A 21,401-nucleotide genomic window follows, 5' to 3' on the forward strand; every position below is an offset into this window, starting at 1 on the left:
GAATTTTGTTCTATTGCATTCCTTCAAGAAACGTATCTCTCCCATTCTACTCACGTCAAACTATTCTCCCCACAGTATCCAACCTGGTACTACGCACTTTCACCCTCTAACAAGGCTAAAGGTGTTGCTATTGGGTTTCGAAAGGACACCCCTTTCAAACTTGATACTATGCTTGCTGATCATAATGGTCGTTATCTTTTTTTAAAGGGTTCAATAGGAAACACCCGCTGTACTCTGGCTAACATTTATGCACCAAATCAAGCCCAGTCCATGTTCCTACACACTACGCTCTCTGAGCTGGCGAAGTTTGCCGAAGCTCTCCTGGTTGTTGCTGGTGACATCAACATGGTCCTTGACCCTGTTCTTGAAACTTCAAAGGGCCGTTCGAATGTCCCGTTTAAACAGATCGCAAGGCTTAAAAAGTTGTTACATTCCCTTCAACTAGTTGACGTCTGGCGAATCCTGCATCCTAAAGATGCTGATTTTTCCCACTTTTCCAAAACTCATGGTTGTTACTCTAGGATTGACAACATTTTTCTGAGCCACTTCCACTTACCCCTTTTGAGATCCGCCTCCATTGGCTGTGCCTCCATTTCGGATCATGCTCCTGTTATGACCACCCTGCTCCTTCCCTCTCTCCCACCCCGCTCCACTAATTGGAAGCTGAACGACTCGCTTCTCTCAAACCCCGCAGATGCAGCTCTCTTATCCTCTGCACTTAGCCAATATTTTCTGGAAAATACCACTGAGCACGCATCTCCCTCCCTGGTTTGGGAAGCCCACAAGGCTACTATAAGGGGCAAATTGATGGAGCTGGGGGCGAGGAGGAAGCGTGAGCAGGGCCAATTGATCGCTGAGCAGTTTGCCCTGGTGGCGGATCTGGAAAAGTCACACAAACTATCATTGCATGTCTCCCACCTTCAGGCCTTAACAGAGGCTAGGGAATCCCTGCGATCCTTACTTGACAAAGCTACCAAGCGCAAATTTCACTTTTTAGCCCATAAACATTACGAGTGGGGTGATAAACCCGGTAGAATGCTTGCCAGGTCTCTTAGAGCCCAAAAGTCCGCAGCCTTCATTCAGAAGGTGAAGCTTCCCTCTGGCCTTATGGTCCATTCCTCCCCTGATAAAGCCAAAGCCTTTAGAGATTTTTATGGCAAGCTTTACCATGTAGAAGGTGATCTCTGTCATCTCCCTTTAACTGAAAAGCGCAAACGTATTTGGGCTTACCTCAAAAAGGCTAATCTACCAACCCTTTCCAAACGCTCCGTGCAGAAATTAGAAAACGATTTTTCCGTTGAAGAGTTCCAATTGGCACTAAAATCCACCCAAGTCGGTAAGGCGCCTGGCCCTGATGGCTTCACGGTTGCATATTTCAAAAAGTTTGCTGATGTCCTACTCCCTCACTTGACCTCATATGCCAACTCCATTTCTAAATCCTCGGGTTTTCGTCCAGAATCATTAGCTGCACACATTTCGGTCCTACCTAAGCCGGGCAAAGACCCCACAGAGTGTGGCAGTTACCGCCCGATATCCCTCCTGAATGTGGACCTTAAATTATACTCTAAGGTGTTAGCTAACAGACTACTGCCCTTGATCCCCTCCTGGGTCTCAGCTGATCAGACTGGCTTTATCCCCGGTAGAGAGGCGAGGGACAACTCTCTGCGTGCTCTCTCTCTAATCCACTTTGTCCGCACTAGGTCCCAGCCTACCCTGTTCCTTTCCACTGACGCTGAAAAAGCATTTGACAGGGTGGACTGGGACTATTTATTGACTACCCTTCGTTTTTTTGGCCTTGGCCCCAAAGCTATACAACGTATTGCAGCTTTATATTCCCAACCAATGGCACAGGTACGGGTTAACGGCCTCCTTAGTTCCTCCTTCCCCCTTCACAATGGCACGCGACAGGGGTGCCCTTTATCGCCCCTTTTGTTTGCCATTTCCCTTGAGCCCTTTTTATCCACTATTAGGCACTCCAACGATATACATGGTGTCACTGTGAACCGTCAGACGCATAAATACGCAGCCTATGCGGATGACATCCTTTTTTTCATCCAACAACCTCGTATCTCTTTACCTGTACTCTTACGAGCTTTCGCGAACTTCCGCCTCCTCTCAAACTTCAAGATCAACATGTCTAAATCCGAAATATTAAACATTAATCTCCCCCTACTGAAGTTTCCGCTCTGTCCCCGCATTTCCCATTTCAATGGTGTCCGGACAAATTGAAATACCTAGGTATCCATCTAACCCCCCGCTTGGATAATTTGTTCCGTCATAACTACATTCCCCTATTGAATATGATCAAATCAGATCTCCGGCAGTGGTCCTCTTTACACCATTCCTGGTTGGGCAAGACCAACATAGTTAAGATGAACATTTTGCCTCGTATTCTATTTTTTTTTCAAATGTTGCCGCTGGGTGTTCCTATTGGGCTCTTTACTGTTTTGCAGTCTTTGCTTTCCAGGTATATTTGGCAGGGCAGGCGCCCCAGGATTGCCAGGACGACGCTTTTTCGTCCAAAGCGTTGTGGGGGACTTGCTCTCCCTAGTATCAGGGACTATTTCCGGGCGGTATCGCTAACCCGTGTGGCTGATTGGAAATACTCTATTAGTTCTAAATTATGGGTACAGCTGGAATACGATCTATGTGACAGTGACTTATCTGCAGTACCATGGATCCCAAGGTCCGCCAGGGCCCTCTCCCCAAACACCTCTCCCCTGACCCTATCAACCTTGTCTGTCTGTGATTGCATGCATACAAAGTTTTCCTGGAACTACAACTCTCCTTTAATGCCTCTGCTGAATCACAATCACTTCATGCCTGGCAAACTGGATGCTGGATTTAAAAATTGGTCTCCTAAGACTCCCCTCTTACTGTCCCACGTATCCCACTCCAATACTGTGAAACCACTTAGCCACATTTTGGGCTCCAGTCCCGCAACAGACATGGACTATTGGAGACACAGACAGTTATCCAGGTTCATAGCTGCTCTTCCACGTCCGCTGCGTGACTCCAAGGATTTGAACCCTATTGAGGTAATATTGTCCCCTCGGGAACCCCCCCCTTCACTCCACCTCGCAGTTTTACAAGGCACTTATCTCATTGCAAGGCCAACCCTACCCGGATTTCTTACACAAGTGGGAACTGGATATTGGATCTCAAATTTCCGATGGCCGGAAGGACAAAATTCTTGCATTGGCTCACATTTCCTCTCTCTCCACCAAGGTGGCGGAAGTTATTGTCCTGTTGGTACTATACCCCGCGGAAAATGCACATTATTTCTCCGGCCATCTCCCCGTTATGTTGGAGGGGATGCGGAGATACTGCATCGCACGCACACATCTGGTGGCACTGTTCAATAATACAACCGTTCTGGATGGAAGTCCTTCGGCTTATACATGTGATCACGGAAGTTACTATCCCATCAGATCCTTGGGTTGTCCTGCTGCATGGAACTAACATGCCACTTTCCAAGTACAAAAGATCAATGATCCCTCATATGCTTAATGCGGCCAAAGCCCTGATCCCCGCCTTCTGGGGCTCACCGACCATTCCCAAGATATGTCACTGGCTACGGAAAATTGATATGACATACCAATTAGAGGAACTTACTTTCATAGCCCGTGACAAACTGGACCGTTTTCACTCTGCCTGGCAACCTTGGTCCTCTTTTAAAAGCACTTCTTCCTATGTGGCCCTACTCACTGAGGACACCCCCCTTGGTTTATCACCTTCTAATGTAATCCTTTCTGATTAAAGTTTTTATTATTTGGTACATAAGCTACCCATGGCCTATTTTCCCACCCTCCCCTCCCCCCTCTTACCCCCTTTTTCTCCCTGCTGCTCTCTCCTTTTCTTTATCTTTCTTTTCTGCTTTTTACTATCCTTTCACTTTCCTATAGGTGCTCTCCGACATTGGTTTTGTTGATACAAAATGTTGTGCTATCAGTATGTCTTCCCAGACTTTTCATAACTGGGCGTGCTGGACGCGCACTGAGATGTTCGTGTACCCATTGATATTGTTCCATGGCTTTTTGCCGTATTTAATGTCGGATTGTATGGTCTATGTTCTGTTTTTCTTTGTCTTCTTGAAAAATTTTCAATAAACAGAAATTAAACAAAAAAAAAAACCTGGCTGATCCTGCCATTTTCTCCCCTCTGTAAACTGACCACGGGTAATCATGGCTGCTGCGCCCTGATACAGTGATCAGTTTACATGCCTCCGTCATCCACTGTCTCTCCTATCTGTTTTCCCCTATCCTCTCCCACCTCCCCTCCCTGCCTGTCAGCTCGGGAGTCTCTGTCTCACCCCCCCCCCCCGCCCCCGCTGCTGTTAGTAAAAAAATAAAATGTCACTGCCAGCTCCTCTCTTTTCTCTTTTAAGTACCCATTCTGCACTGTATAAGTGTTTGTTAGAAACAAAGCCTCTAAATACCTTTTTGTGCTGCATCTTCAGGTAAGTCAGGTCACTCCCGGTCGCTCTGCTTCTACGATCCAGGGCTACAGCAGGAGAGGCCTAGTGGCCAGCTCGGCAGTCAAGTGATTCCCGACTCAGAGGGAGAGCTTGGCTTCTCCTGCTGTAGCCCTGGATTAGAGTGGCCAGGAGTCACATGACCGGCCTGAAGATGCTTCACAAAAAAGTATTTAGAGGCATTGATTCAACAAACACTTATACAGTGCAGGGTGGCAGCTTAAAATAGGGGGTCTGGCAGCAAAGCATAATTTAAGGTTACAAACTCTTTAATCCTACAATCTATCCTCCTCGGTCCCATACTTTTTTTTTCTTTCAAGGTATGCTATCTATGCCACAAATTCCCCAAGTCATACCAAAAGAGCATACTGGAACGAATGTGGAAGTAAGATGAACACCCTGATAAAATAATGTTGTAAGAGGAGGTGAGCAGATATAAGAAGTCCTCTCTACCAGTGATTTCAATGATCCACACCTACAATCCAATTTGCTAGTACTGAACCCCTGATCTATTATTTTTTTATTTTGATGGACAGATTAAAAATAAATGCTTCCTGTCTTCTAATAGTAACAGCAAAACCTATCAGATATATGTTCAGGTAACCCCTCTACAAGAGTACTGCAATCATGTAGACAAAGTGTTATGTTAATATCAACCAGGGCTGGGCCAATACTGAGGCAGGTAAACTGCAGCCTCAGGCACTGTGTTGAGAAAGATACAGCCAGAGCAGTAGCCTTTCCTACTTCCAACTGTCAAACTGGTATGGAGCAAAGTCTCAACTCTCAGATTGACAGCTGAGACCACTTCTGTGTATAAGCAGTGCTGACAGCAGCTTTTGTATAAATGAAGTCTGAAAACTAAATATAACAAAATAATGCTTACATAAACGTACTTCACATAGTGTTGATTCAAGCAAATTGGAATTAAAAAATAAATAACGTTTTTTTTTCATAAGTTTTACTATTAAACACCATTTGGTCCTTATTATTTTATTTAATTTGCATTATTACATAAATTTTAACATGTTTCAATTTGTTTTTTGAAGTATATGATTAAAACCTTTATGTGTCTAAATCTGTGTGCATTGAGTGCAAATGCATTGACTGAATGGCTTATTTAAAAAAATGTGCCCACAAAAATATAAAATGTATTTCCAAATTGGCAGAAAAGCCCACTACATGTTTGTAATGTGTTCTCATTCACACAGCATGCGTAAAATATATATTTTCAATGATTCGTACCTTTTTTGGTTATTTCTCAAAAAAAAAAAAAAAAAACAGCGACCATTCGGCCCATGTGTACATGGCTTAAGCCTGCTCTCACTTTGTCCCTCTACTTTCACTTTCAAATTTGTTTAGAATCATTTGAATCATTTATTGATGGACTGTATATATATATATATATATATATATATATATATATATATATATATATATATACACACATCTTTATTTTATATATATATATATAAATAAAAGAAAAGATGGACTTGGGTTATTTATTATATATATAGATGATTTTTACACTGTACTATGCAAACAAAGGCTGTTATCAGCGTTTTTTGGCAGGGACATTTTCTGGCTGGAAAAAAAATCCCCAGAACTAGTGGGTTTTAAGATGAGTTTTTCAGCTGTATAAATGCTCTAACTCTGATAAAAGGTGAAAAACACTAAAAAGTGCAGCTATTCAGCATTTCTCAGCATTTTTCAGAAAAAAAGCTTTTGTAGGAGTATAGTTTTTGCTAAAAAAAAAAAAAAAAAAGCTAAAGAGCTGAAAAATGCTAAAAAAAACTCTGAAAAATGCAACTTCTCGAATTATACAAAATTAATTCCACAGCTACAGCTTTCTACAGCTAATGCTACTGGTGTTTTTATAACATCCAGTGTGTACAGGGCCATATTGACAGTGTGCTTTATCTCTGTTAGAGAAAGCATAGGGAGTGCTGCTGATAATGATGAAATGCATAAGGAGAGATTAGTATAGGGCTTGTAGGCACTAGCCTCCTAAAAATGTGTTAAATCAAAAAATACATTTTTTTTTATATTTCAAGTTACCAATTCTTAAATGTAGTTGCAGGATTAGGTTTTTTTAGACTAGTTTTGTACTTATCACCTGTTGATCTGGCAGTAAGTCTGGTATTTTTCAATTTCCTTTAACAGATGGAGCTGTCCAGCAAATGTGGCAGGGAGAGGGTTGATACCAACTATTCATCCTCACACAGGTGCTTACTTGTTTATTTTACTTTGTTCGTTTTTTCTGTTTAGTGTTAATGTGTTTCTTTTAAATTTGTTAGTCAAACCCATCTACATTAAATCTGTTAGTGCTTCTAACACTACCTTCTCCCCAGACCATCAGTGCTGATGTACAAGAGTTGCTTCATTGCTCCTCCAGTGAAGTGGAACCACCCCACCGCAGGAAATGTTTTACTGGCCAAATCCCCAGGTAAAAACAAAGGGAAGAAAATCCTAAAAAAGAAAAAGAGTGCACTGTATTGAGGGATTGGTAAACTGTAATATATTACATTTTTGCTTTTGAGTTTAATGTTGCTTTTTAAATAGATGTAAACCCCTACTGAATGTCATATACAGTAGATGGCACAATTATGTGTAATATAGAGAATTTAAGAATTTTAGAGAATTTCGTAGAGAATTGTATCTTTTTGCTGCTAAAGTCCTCCACTTTACTATGACAAAATTGAAGTTTTGCCTGTAAGGGAGAAGGATATTTGTCAACAATGTCTCTCCAGAGGTGTGAAGATTTGGTCCCAAGTTGCCATGTTTAGATGTGTACTTGTCACAGATGCTAATGTCATCAGCTCAACCCTCTGTGTTCCAGACACCATTGAATATGCTGATTTACCCCTCTGTTTGATAATGTGTATTGAATTTCATGAGCTCGAGGATGGCTGTCTTCCAGTTAATTGGCTCAGGTTGATTGAGTCATTGTCATCTGTTAAGAATACTGTTTGCGGTCGTTATTCCCTAGAAATGTTTATGAACTCACATTGCTTCTGTTCATATGGCTATATAATTAGTTCAGTTCCTGTATACAATTTCATCTACAAATGATAATGTAATAATTTAACCCCTGACCTGTATGTAGTAATTTGATGAGGAGGGGGATGTGTCCAAGTGTGTATAAATTGACTGTGTGTCTGTTCAATAAAGCATTCCTTTTTACCCCTTCATGAAGTCTTGACTCATGTTTGGGGGATTGGGAGCTATTTTCACTTCTTGATGTTACTTCAGCCGGGATTTTGGGAGAAGCTGCATGGCTCTCTCTCATAGAGATTATAGGATCCTTTACACTGGTGGCAAGCGGTGGGATTTTTCTCCCGAATGGATATCCCGAACCGAAAGAGGAGGTAAATGGCGCGTATATACGAACGGCTGAAACAAACGACGCTAAAGGAACTGCTGGAAGCTCGAGGCTTAGGGGCGAGCAACAAGCCAAAATCCCCAATAATACCTAAGACCGAACCAGCAACCTGCAAATGGCAAACACATAGGAAACAGAGTTCCAAAAGGAGGTAAGATGGAGACTAAGTATGTTGGACCTAACCCCTCACAAGAAATTGTGGTGCAAATCATGGCACAAGCTACAAAAGCACAGAGTATCCGGGAAGCTTGGGAGGCCAGAGCCAAATCACCACAAGGGGATATGCTGTCGCTACCTGGATCTACAATAGGATGGCCACGTAAGATCAACTATGCAGCATTTAAAAGCTTCACAGAGGGTGAGATGGATATTGATAATTATTTGCAAGACTTTGAGAGACAGTGTGTATTAGAGGACCTGGGAAAAGCTAACTAGGCTGCGATATTGAGCAGCAAGTTATCAGGCAGAGCAGCAGAAGCCTTTAGAGCAGTGCCTGACGAGGACATTCAGAATTATGACAAAGTAAAAGAAATTTTGTTGGCGCATTATGCCGTTACATCGAAGGCACACAGAAGAAAATTCTGGGCCTTTAGGAGACAGGGCAAAGAGTCATATACAGAGTGGGCATTCCGCATGCATCGTGCCGCCAGCAATTGGATGCAGGGATGCCAGGCGACTACATTAGCAGATGCTCTACAGTTGCTACTACTGGAGCAATTCTTCGACCACACCAGCAGATGTCAGAAACTGGGTCAAGGAAAGGAAACCTCAGACAGTGGAGGAGGCAGCCAGGCTGGCGGACAAATTGACTGAGAGCAGGCGGGTCGACCTTCACAGAGGATCATCAGGATTATGTCCCCAGTACTATCCTCAAGCACCAGCACCACAACAATCAGGACTAATCCCTAACCCCCTGGCAAATCGATACCATGTGCACAATGGAGTGCTGTGCCATTCGTGCAAGAAATTTGTGCACTATCAGAGAGACTGCACTCAGAAATGGAACCACACTTTATGGATTCGAACAGGGCCACCTTCCCCAGCGTGAGCAGCAGTTCACTACTACCACACCCACAGGCAGCAACCACCTAGTCTTAGACCAATGCCCAAGTCCATGATTACCAACCTTGGACCACCACTACCACAGAGGGGGGGGGAAACTCCTCCAACCCGCAGACACCCAGATACCCGTCCTGCAGTGGGGTACAGTGCCGCAGGTGCAAGCAGTTTGGGCACTATAAACGAGACTGTACCCAGAGCAGAAATCAAGCTGCATGGATCTGACCAGGGTCACCCCTTCAGCGCAGACAATGGTCCCCTACTATCCCGCAGAGGTTTCCCCAGTCGTACCCAGGTTTGAACCCACTGAGGAGCAATTGGGTACCCTTCACAAGGCTAACCCAGTGCAAACAGCTGAGGACAACAGGGCTCACTACAGACAGATGGTGAGACTAAATGGACAAGAAGCCAGGGGAATGAAAGACACTGGAGCCACCATAACCCTGGTACAACCGCACAGGGTTAAACCCTCACAGCACACTGGGCGTGCTGTGGATGTAAGGGTGGCAGGGGGAGCCATCCATAAGTTACCCACCACCAGGGGGCATATTGATTGGGGCACCGGGGCTAAGTCAGTGGAAGTGGGCATCATGCCATATTTACCAGCGGAGGTCTTGTTGGGGAATGACTTGGGGTTTTTAACCTCACAATTTATACCCCCGACTTCGGAAGGAGCACTCCCAGTCACCACCAGACAGCAAGCACGAGCTATGGACGCCTCACCCTCTCCAGATACCCAGATGCCTCAATGGTTGGACTGGGAGCCATTTTAAGCCAGGTTTGGGAGGATGGCATGGAGCACCTGGTGGCATATCTGAGCAGAAAACATCTACCCAGGGAAGCCAGTTATGCCACCGTTGAAAAAGAGTGTTTGGCCCTAGTTTGGGCGCTCAAGAAACTGCAGCCGTATTTGTACGGATGTTCCTTTACAGTAATGACGGACCACAACTCACTTATTTGGCTCAATCAAGTAGCTGGAGATAACCCAAGACTGTTGAGATGGAGCTTGGCACTGCAGCCCTACAACTTCAACATGCAATACCGGCCAGGGAAGCAGAACGCCAATGCTAATGGGTTATCCCAGCAGACAGAACTGCAGAAATAGACTCTACTACCCGGACATTCCCAAGCCGACCAGTTAGGGTCTAGGCGGGTATGCCGTCCCATGGAACTAAGGAGGAGCTATGTGACAAAATTGAAGTTTTGCCTGTAAGGGAGAGGGATAGTTGTCAACAATGTCTCTCCAGAGGTGTGAAGATTTGGTCCCAAATTGCCATGTTTAGATGTGTACTTCTTGTCACAGATGCTAATGTCATCAGCTCAATCCTCTGTGTTCCAAACACCATTGAATATGCTGATTTACCCCTCTGTTTGATAATGTGTATTGAATTTCATGAGCTTGAGGACGGCCTCTTTCAGTTAATTGGCTCAGGTTGATTGAGTCATTGTCATCTGTTAAGAATACTGTTTGCGGTCGTTATTCCCTAGAAATGTTTATGAACTCACATTGCTTCTGTTCATATGGCTAAATAATTAGTTCAGTTCCTGTATACAATTTCATCTACATATGATAATGTAATAATTTAACCCCTGACCTGTATGTAGTAATTTGATGAGGAGGGGGATGTGTCCATGTGTGTATAAATTGACTATGTGTCTGTTCAATAAAGTGTTCATTTTTACCCCTTCTTGAAGTCTCGACTCATGTTTGGGGGATTGGGAGCTATTTTCACTTCTTGATGTTACTTCAGCCAGGACTTCGGGAGAAGCTGCATGGATCTCTCTTTAATAGAGATTATAGGATCCATTACATTTACCACTTCTCTCTGCTCTACAGTAATAAGCGACTGCATGAACTTTTGTTTTTTACAAGGCATATTTCATCATTTTTGTTGGCTTCAATTGATTTTTTTAATAGTGGCACAAGTGAAATATGCCTGGGTAATGTGCATCAGTAAAGTTTATTATTTTTATTATACAGAACTTATATAGCATCAACAGTTTGTACACTGTTTAAAGGTATATTTTCATGTTAAATCCTATATGAGATTTTTAGTGGTTGGGTATACATCTATTTTAACAAACCATGCTTGAGTTCATTGAATTGCAGTATTGGGGTGTATTTTATTATGTGCCCAGTTTATGTGCACCGATCTGTACACCCAAAAATCTTTTTTGCGATCAATATCTGTCCACAGCAACTAAAAGACAGTTAGCTCTTCGATTGTCACCCACTTAACTGCTTTTTTTTATAAATTGGGTCTTTTTCCTTTGTTCTTAGATTAAAACTTGAACCTCACTGCATCCTTTGAAAAAAATAAAAAAACAAAAACACTGCAGGCCCTCAACATAGGTTGTTAACAGTCAGCTTCCCAGTAACAAATCCTCCCTGCTGCCCTGAAGCCCTCTCTGACATGACATGCACAACAGGCTACTACCTCAAAAGGCTAATTAGGCCACCTACAGCCAGTGGTATATCCTTGACATAGTAGTCCATGTATATGATTGCTGGTTAGTGTATTAGCTATAGCCTTGTGATCCCTGCCCATGTTTTCTTGGCCAGGGCAATGGTTTTATGAGGAAAAAGGTAATTAAAAATGTAAAACATAAAAAATGAAAATGACAAAAAATGTAAATCTGTAAATAATGTTTTCAAAAAATAAAGGAAAAGTGATGGTGGATATTAAAATGGCTGGACCAGCACAGTATTGAAAGTTCAGGCTTCTGCTCTTTCTATCTTGTTTCAGAGTCTCTCGCTCCTTAATGTGGTTGTTCAGCCATATTGTGTATAATTGTTTGTAGCTGCTGACTTTTAATAAACAAACAGTCGCCTGTCCCAGGATCCAGGGCTGTCCTCACCCAGCCAGTTTCTTCACTGGGCTTTGGTCCTTGGAGCTGCCAGCTGTAACTGCTTGTGGCTTCATGGCCTGCTGCTCACTGTGCAGGAGCAAGCTTAACTGCACTATCTGAATGGTACCGCAGCTTTCTGAGGCCTGTGACATGTCCCAGAAAGCTGCAGGGGGGCGAAATTCACTGTGGTGATCCGACTAGAGGTGGGGCCCTGGGTACCTGTCAAAATCAAGTTCCCACTCCCCCTAAAAAAAAAAAAATAAATAAAGTACCAAATGTGAAGAAGGAGGGGGGAGGAATAGAAAAAGGAATAGCAGAGCTTCCCCTTTTGGGTGAAGTTCCGCTTTAATTAAGATCTTTGTACAGGGAGTCTCCTACTGTATATAGAACTCTCTGTTCATTCCCCAATGGCTCAGTGGGATCTGAATTTGGTTCTCTGCACTTCAAAAACTGCCCTTTTAAATCCAATATAGACATCCTATCTCTACTCTCACCTTCAAGGTGGTATTCCTTGTAGCCATCTTGTGAGACGAGTATCTGAGCTGGTGGCCTTATTTTGAAAGAACCCTTTTTGTTTTTTCATAGGCACACAGTAGAGTTGAGGCCTAGGACTTCCTTCTTTCCAAAGGTGGTACCCAGTTTGCATTGTTGTTTTTGCCTGTTTTGGTTGACCAGGACAGGGATGGCCTTATAAGTAAAACTTATTAAAAAACAAATAAAAAAAAAAAACGAAATGAAAAAAGTAAAAAAAAAAAAAAAAACAAACATAAAAAGAAAGTTATTATGAATGAGAAAATGTCTAGATCTAGATCAGCATTAGGCTCTCAGTACTATCGAAGGTCAGGTTTCTGCCCTTTCTATCTTGTTTAAGAAACTATTGGACTGTCATTCCTTGATTAAAGCTGACCATAGACAGAAATTCTTCAGTTTCAGCAAGAACTGACCAAGTTTTGATCCATCAATGGGCAGGCTGGTTGTACTGAGGTTGATCTATCAATCGACTTCAGTACAACCAGCCTTTCAGTTATTTTTTCATGCAACCACTGCCAGTGGTTATAGCCGCCAGCAGTGATCATTGTATTCTGACTGTAGGGAAATCTCCTGCTGTCCGAATACAATAGCTCAGCGAAGAGATGCCATCGTCAACACTGACTGTTCATAATTTATGGCTAGCCTAAAACCTAATCTGGTTCTCTCTTCACTTTAGAAACTGCCTTTTGAAGTTATTATAGACATTCCTTTGTCTACTCTCAGGTGGTATTCCTTGTAGCCATCATCTCTGCATGATGAGTGTCTGAGCTGGTGGCCTTATCTTGCAAGGACATTTTTCTGTATTGAGCCCTAGGATTTCCTTATTACCCATTGCCCAGTACCCACTAGTACCCAGTTTCTATTGACTCATCCAAACTGCATCTCTATTAGCTTTAGCTTTGGAAGGCTTTAGAAAGAGAAAGCAGTCTATGACTCCAGGATTCTTAACTTACCTTGCTACTGCTTGTTTAAATTTTTGCTGCTAGCTCTTCTCCCCATTAGGGATGATCGCACTTTTGAAAAGTTCGGTTCGACCAGAACACCTGAATTTCCCAAAAGTTCGGTTCGGATTTCAAAACCCCATTGAAATCAATGGGACCCGAACTTCGGTAATCAAAAAACACCATTTTTAAGCCCTAAAACCCAATAAATGCCCCTAAAAAGTGCCTAGGGTTCTGGGTCATGCCCCATTAACTATTAATCACACAAAAAAAGTTCTTAAAAATTGTCATTTTTGATAAAAAAGCCAATTATTGAAAAAAAAAGGAGAGATTTTTTGATTTTGACTTTGGATTTAGTATCTGGGGGGTCTAAAAAGTGTACATGTGAAGTTTCAGCTCTGTAGCATGTCCAGAACCATGACAAAAAAGATAATTTTTCAGTAGAACAGGGATGTGGAACCCTCCTTTAACACCTATATGATCTTTTTTTCTGGTTCTGGACATGCTACAGAGCTGAAACTTCACAGGTACACCTTTTAGACCCCCCCCCAGACATTTGGATTTAGTATCTGGGGGGTCTAAAAAGTGTACATGTGAAGTTTCAGCTCTGTAGCATGTCCAGAACCATAAAAATAAAAAAGATTGTTTGTATTAGAAAACTTTCAGCTCAGGGGGTTGGCTTCGCTGCTGTAACACCTTGCCGGTTTAATAGAAGGCATTTTTTTTGGGTTCTTTGCAGTCAGGAAAAACATCTGAACTTGTGTATAGTGGTACTGTGCACAAGTTCTGATGTTTTGCCTGCCTCCAAAAACCCCCAAAAAATGCCAGCAAAAACACACCTGGGCATTTTTTTTTTTTGACACTAGCGTTTTTTTGGCATTTTTTGGGGTTCTTTTGAGGCAGGCAAAACATCTGAACTTGTGTATAGTGGTGCATATACACACATAATTATATGTATATAGACACCTAGCCATATATTGGTGTGATAGTAGCAGAAATATATTACTGTAAATGATTTCATTAGCGCAAGCATATATTTCTGCTACTATCACACCTATATATGTCTAGGTGTGTATATAAATATATGGATGTGTGTATATACACCACTATACACAAGTTCAGATGTTTTGCCTGTCTCCAAACCCCCCAAAAAATGCCAGCAAAAACACACCTGGGCATTTTTTTTGACGCTAGCGTTTTTTTGGCATTTTTTTGGGTTCTTTTGAGGCAGGCAAAACATCTGAACATGTGTATAGGGGGTATATATACACATATATGTCTGAATATATACCCCTAGACATATATAGGTGTGATAGTAGCAGAAATATATTACTGTAAATGATTTCATTAGCGCAAGCATTTATTTCTGCTACTATCACACCTATATATGTCTAGGGGTATATATTCAGACATATATGTGTATATATACCCCCTATACACATGTTCAGATGTCATGTCTGACATCAAACATGCCCTCAAAAAAGCACTGGCAGTGGCAGCCCCTGCAGCATAAAAAATGCTTGGCTGGTGAGAAGCCATATGGGTGTGCCGAAGCAATTCAGAGAAATGATCATTTCTCTATAGCGGTCACCCTGCTATGGAAGGGTTTTGTCACCCTGCCATAGCAGTCACTGCCAGTTAACCCTACACTACACTACGGTCCCCTTACACTTAACACTTTCCCTACAGAAACTAAATTTTTGAAGCTAACTTAAGTGTAAAGGAGCACTCTAACTACACTAGATATCCCTTTCCTCACACTAAAAATAGCTAAATGACACTTTTAAAGTAAAATTAACAGAACTGCTTCCACTCTCTTCCATGTCCAGTATAACAATGCTAGGAATATGGCGGGGGCGATCTTATATACTGGGGGGCGTATTCACTAATGATTGGTCTAGGGACCCCCTAGTCACTCCAATCACATTCCTAGCATTCTCCTGCCCCCTCAATTGGCTTTTGCTAATGGTTATGGTCCAATCACGGGCTTTTAAAGCCCTTTTCCTGAAGCATTGCATTTTGGGCGGTTCTGGTTGCCGAATTCCAAACTTTTTGGGCAAAAAGTTCTAAATTCGGCCGAACCTCGAACACCCAATGTTCGGGCCGAACCGATGGTCGACCCGAACCGTTCGATCATCCCTACTCCCCATGATGTATAAATTCCAACCTCCATTTACTACTGCTTGCCTTTCTCCTTGTATTACGGAAGGATGAGCATTCTACAGCTACATGTTTTCCCCTCGGAGCTACGCCTTCAGTGCCCTGACTATAATAACACACATAAATGATAAGATAAATCCTGCCCAGTCTCCTCCTCCTTACTATCAGAACCCCCACCCTCCTCCTCTGCCTTGTCCCCCAGGGTAGTCAGCAGTCAATTTTAGGGTCTGCCTGTGAGTGTTGCCTGCAGATGGACCTGGCCACTGTGATTTGAAAATCTCAATTTAATGATCAGAGAACCAGAGGCATGCTGGTCATGCCTGCTGCCAACAGGAAATGCAGCAAAGCAGTTTCTACACAGCACCTCCAGTCCCCAGACTGTAATGACATAAATAAATATAAAATAAAATACAACTGGTTGATGAGTGTCTGGAAGGAGAAAGATTATACTAGCACAGCAGAGGAATAGTGGACTTTCGAGAAAAAATAAATAAATAAATAATGATAATAAATATAAATAAATGTGAAAAAAACAGTTATGAAAAAATGCATATGAAAAAATGACATAGGTAAAAACAATAGTGTTGAGCGAACACGGACTGTATTATTCGTGTTCGTACCGAATAATTGGATTTTTTGTACCCGAACACGGACACGGACACTTTACTGTATGTTCGGGTAAAAATCCGTGTTCGGTCGTTTTATTTCCGGGTTTTGCATGCTTTGGCGCTCTTTTCATGGCGGGCTTTCAACAGCCAATCAACAATCGTTTAACTGGTGTGCCTTAAGCCATCCCAGCCATGCCTGCAAATGTCTCAGTAGCTGTGATTGGCCGTCTGAAGCATGTGACCAAGTCTTTATAAGTTCGAGGCAGCCGCAGCGGCGTCATTATGCTGCTTAGATTCAGGGACAGAGCACACATCAACGTGCTGGCTGCTGATTAGGGAAAGATAGGCAGGAAAAAACCATTTGTGTCCGGATAGAATTGAGGGACAGGTCGGAGTGTTTAGGCAGGGCGAGTTGTAGGCATTTTAGGGATAGAGTCTGCTGAATTATATAGGGTCAGTGTCTTCTACAAACTACAATCGATATTGCTGTGTGGGGGGTGGGGTCTGCACTCAATCCTGATCTACGATCTCTTCTCAATCCTGTTAGGGACAGAGTCTGCTGAATTTTAGGGAAACTGTGTTCTACAAACTACAATCGATATTGCTGTGTGGTGTGGGATTGGAGATAGGCAGGTGTCAGTGATCCACATCCATTTTTCTGTGTGTGAGCTGCAGTGAACACAATCTTTTTGGGCTGCAGTGAACACAATCTTTTTGGGCTGCAGTGAACACAATCTTTTTGGGCTGCAGTGAACACAATCTTTTTGGGGTGCAGTGAACAAAATCTTTTTGGGGTGCAGTGAACACAATCCTTTTTGGTGTGCAGTGAACACAATCTTTGTGGGGTGCAGTGAACAAAATCCTTTGTGGGGTGCAGTGAACACAATCTTTTTGGGGTGCAGTGAACAAAATCCTTTTTGGGGTGCAGTGAACAACATCCTTTTTGGGGTGCAGTGAACACAATCTTTGTGGGGTGCAGTGAACAAAATCCTTTGTGGGGTGCAGTGAACACAATCTTTTTGGGGTGCAGTGAACAAAATCCTTTTTGGGGTGCAGTGAACAACATCCTTTTTGGGGTGCAGTGAACACAATCTTTTTGGGGTGCAGTGAACAAAATCCTTTGTGGGGTGCAGTGAACACAATCTTTTTGGGGTGCAGTGAACACAATCTTTTTGGGGTGGAGTGAACAACATCCTTTTTGGGGTGCAGTGAACAAAATCCTTTTTGGGGTGCAGTGAACAAAATCATTTTTGGGGTGCAGTGAACACAATCTTTTTGGGGTGCAGTGAACACAATCTTTGTGGGGTGCAGTGAACACAATCTTTTTGGGGTGGAGTGAACAACATCCTTTTTGGGGTGCAGTGAACACAATCTTTTTGGGGTGCAGTGAACACAATCTTTGTGGGGTACAGTGAACAGAATCTTTGTGGGGTGCAGTGAACACAATCTTTGGGGGGTACAGTGAACACAATCTTTGTGAGGTGCAGTGAACACAATCTTTGTGGGGTGCAGTGAACACAATCATTGTGGGGTGCAGTGAACTCAATCTTTGTGGGGTACAGTGAACACAATCTCATACTGAAGGTTTGAGGGTGCTGCCTGTTCCATACTCCCCCTACTCCTCATCTAGCCTTTTAGGGGTACAAACAATAGTAATTGGGGCCTAGTGTGGTTGTGTACGTGTGATATACATACACTTTTTTGGGATCATATTTTCTATTCCGCTATTTAATCAAAAACCTCTGGGGATCAGTTAAATTGGGGGATAGTCTGTGTTGGTACGTGTGAGAGAGATCCACCTTTCCAAGTTGTTGGGGTTCATCTCATACTTCTGAAGGTTTGAGGGTGCTGCCTGTTCCATACTCCCCCTACTCCTAGCCTTTTAGGGGTACAAACAATAGTAATTGGGGCCTAGTGTGGTTGTGTACGTGTGATATACATACACTTTTTTGGGATCATATTTTCTATTCCGCTATTTAATCAAAAACCTTTGGGGATCAGTTAAATTGGGGGATAGTCTGTGTTGGTACGTGTGAGAGAGATCCACCTTTCCAAGTTGTTGGGGTTCATCTCATACTTCTGAAGGTTTGAGGGTGCTGCCTGTTCCATACTCCCCCTACTCCTAGCCTTTTAGGGGTACAAACAATAGTAATTGGGGCCTAGTGTGGTTGTGTACGTGTGATATACATACACTTTTTTGGGATCATATTTTCTATTCCGCTATTTAATCAAAAACCTTTGGGGATCAGTTAAATTGGGGGATAGTCTGTGTTGGTACGTGTGAGAGAGATCCACCTTTCCAAGTTGTTGAGGTTCATCTCATACTTCTGAAGGTTTGAGGGTGCTGCCTGTTCCATACTCCCCCTACTCCTAGCCTTTTAGGGGTACAAACAATAGTAATTGGGGCCTAGTGTGGTTGTGTACGTGTGATATACATACACTTTTTTGGGATCATATTTTCTATTCCGCTATTTAATCAAAAACCTTTGGGGATCAGTTAAATTGGGGGATAGTCTGTGTTGGTACGTGTGAGAGAGATCCACCTTTCCAAGTTGTTGGGGTTCATCTCATACTTCTGAAGGTTTGAGGGTGCTGCCTGTTACATACTCCCCCTACTCCTAGCCTTTTAGGGGTACAAACAATAGTAATTGGGGCCTAGTGTGGTTGTGTACGTGTGATATACATACACTTTTTTGGGATCATATTTTCTATTCCGCTATTTAATCAAAAACCTTTGGGGATCAGTTAAATTGGGGGATAGTCTGTGTTGGTACGTGTGAGAGAGATCCACCTTTCCAAGTTGTTGGGGTTCATCTCATACTTCTGAAGGTTTGAGGGTGCTGCCTGTTACATACTCCCCCTACTCCTAGCCTTTTAGGGGTACAAACAATAGTAATTGGGGCCTAGTGTGGTTGTGTACGTGTGATATACATACACTTTTTTGGGATCATATTTTCTATTCCGCTATTTAATCAAAAACCTTTGGGGATCAGTTAAATTGGGGGATAGTCTGTGTTGGTACGTGTGAGAGAGATCCACCTTTCCAAGTTGTTGAGGTTCATCTCATACTTCTGAAGGTTTGAGGGTGCTGCCTGTTCCATACTCCCCCTACTCCTAGCCTTTTAGGGGTACAAACAATAGTAATTGGGGCCTAGTGTGGTTGTGTACGTGTGATATACATACACTTTTTTGGGATCATATTTTCTATTCCGCTATTTAATCAAAAACCTTTGGGGATCAGTTAAATTGGGGGATAGTCTGTGTTGGTACGTGTGAGAGAGATCCACCTTTCCAAGTTGTTGAGGTTCATCTCATACTTCTGAAGGTTTGAGGGTGCTGCCTGTTCCATACTCCCCCTACTCCTAGCCTTTTAGGGGTACAAACAATAGTAATTGGGGCCTAGTGTGGTTGTGTACGTGTGATATACATACACTTTTTTGGGATCATATTTTCTATTCCGCTATTTAATCAAAAACCTTTGGGGATCAGTTAAATTGGGGGATAGTCTGTGTTGGTACGTGTGAGAGAGATCCACCTTTCCAAGTTGTTGGGGTTCATCTCATACTTCTGAAGGTTTGAGGGTGCTGCCTGTTACATACTCCCCCTACTCCTAGCCTTTTAGGGGTACAAACAATAGTAATTGGGGCCTAGTGTGGTTGTGTACGTGTGATATACATACACTTTTTTGGGATCATATTTTCTATTCCGCTATTTAATCAAAAACCTTTGGGGATCAGTTAAATTGGGGGATAGTCTGTGTTGGTACGTGTGAGAGAGATCCACCTTTCCAAGTTGTTGGGGTTCATCTCATACTTCTGAAGGTTTGAGGGTGCTGCCTGTTACATACTCCCCCTACTCCTAGCCTTTTAGGGGTACAAACAATAGTAATTGGGGCCTAGTGTGGTTGTGTACGTGTGATATACATACACTTTTTTGGGATCATATTTTCTATTCCGCTATTTAATCAAAAACCTTTGGGGATCAGTTAAATTGGGGGATAGTCTGTGTTGGTACGTGTGAGAGAGATCCACCTTTCCAAGTTGTTGAGGTTCATCTCATACTTCTGAAGGTTTGAGGGTGCTGCCTGTTCCATACTCCCCCTACTCCTAGCCTTTTAGGGGTACAAACAATAGTAATTGGGGCCTAGTGTGGTTGTGTACGTGTGATATACATACACTTTTTTGGGATCATATTTTCTATTCCGCTATTTAATCAAAAACCTTTGGGGATCAGTTAAATTGGGGGATAGTCTGTGTTGGTACGTGTGAGAGAGATCCACCTTTCCAAGTTGTTGGGGTTCATCTCATACTTCTGAAGGTTTGAGGGTGCTGCCTGTTCCATACTCCCCCTACTCCTAGCCTTTTAGGGGTACAAACAATAGTAATTGGGGCCTAGTGTGGTTGTGTACGTGTGATATACATACACTTTTTTGGGATCATATTTTCTATTCCGCTATTTAATCAAAAACCTTTGGGGATCAGTTAAATTGGGGGATAGTCTGTGTTGGTACGTGTGAGAGAGATCCACCTTTCCAAGTTGTTGAGGTTCATCTCATACTTCTGAAGGTTTGAGGGTGCTGCCTGTTCCATACTCCCCCTACTCCTAGCCTTTTAGGGGTACAAACAATAGTAATTGGGGCCTAGTGTGGTTGTGTACGTGTGATATACATACACTTTTTTGGGATCATATTTTCTATTCCGCTATTTAATCAAAAACCTTTGGGGATCAGTTAAATTGGGGGATAGTCTGTGTTGGTACGTGTGAGAGAGATCCACCTTTCCAAGTTGTTGGGGTTCATCTCATACTTCTGAAGGTTTGAGGGTGCTGCCTGTTCCATACTCCCCCTACTCCTAGCCTTTTAGGGGTACAAACAATAGTAATTGGGGCCTAGTGTGGTTGTGTACGTGTGATATACATACACTTTTTTGGGATCATATTTTCTATTCCGCTATTTAATCAAAAACCTTTGGGGATCAGTTAAATTGGGGGATAGTCTGTGTTGGTACGTGTGAGAGAGATCCACCTTTCCAAGTTGTTGGGGTTCATCTCATACTTCTGAAGGTTTGAGGGTGCTGCCTGTTCCATACCCCCCCTACTCCTCATCTAGCCTTTTAGGGGTACAAACAATAGTAATTGGGGCCTAGTGTGGTTGTGTACGTGCGAGATACATACACTTTTTTTGATCATATTTCCTATTCCGCTATTCAATAAAAACCTTTGAGGATCAATTGAATTGCGGGATAGTCTGTGTCGGTACGTGTGAGAGAGATCCACCTTTCCAAGTTGTTGGGGTTCATCTCATACTTCTGAAGGTTTGAGGGTGCTGCCTGTTCCATACCCCCCCTACTCCTCATCTAGCCTTTTAGGGGTACAAACAATAGTAATTGGGGCCTAGTGTG

The sequence above is a fragment of the Pelophylax lessonae genome (assembly GCF_965119305.1).
Source record: "Pelophylax lessonae genome assembly, chromosome: 5".
NCBI lineage: Eukaryota > Metazoa > Chordata > Amphibia > Anura > Ranidae > Pelophylax > Pelophylax lessonae.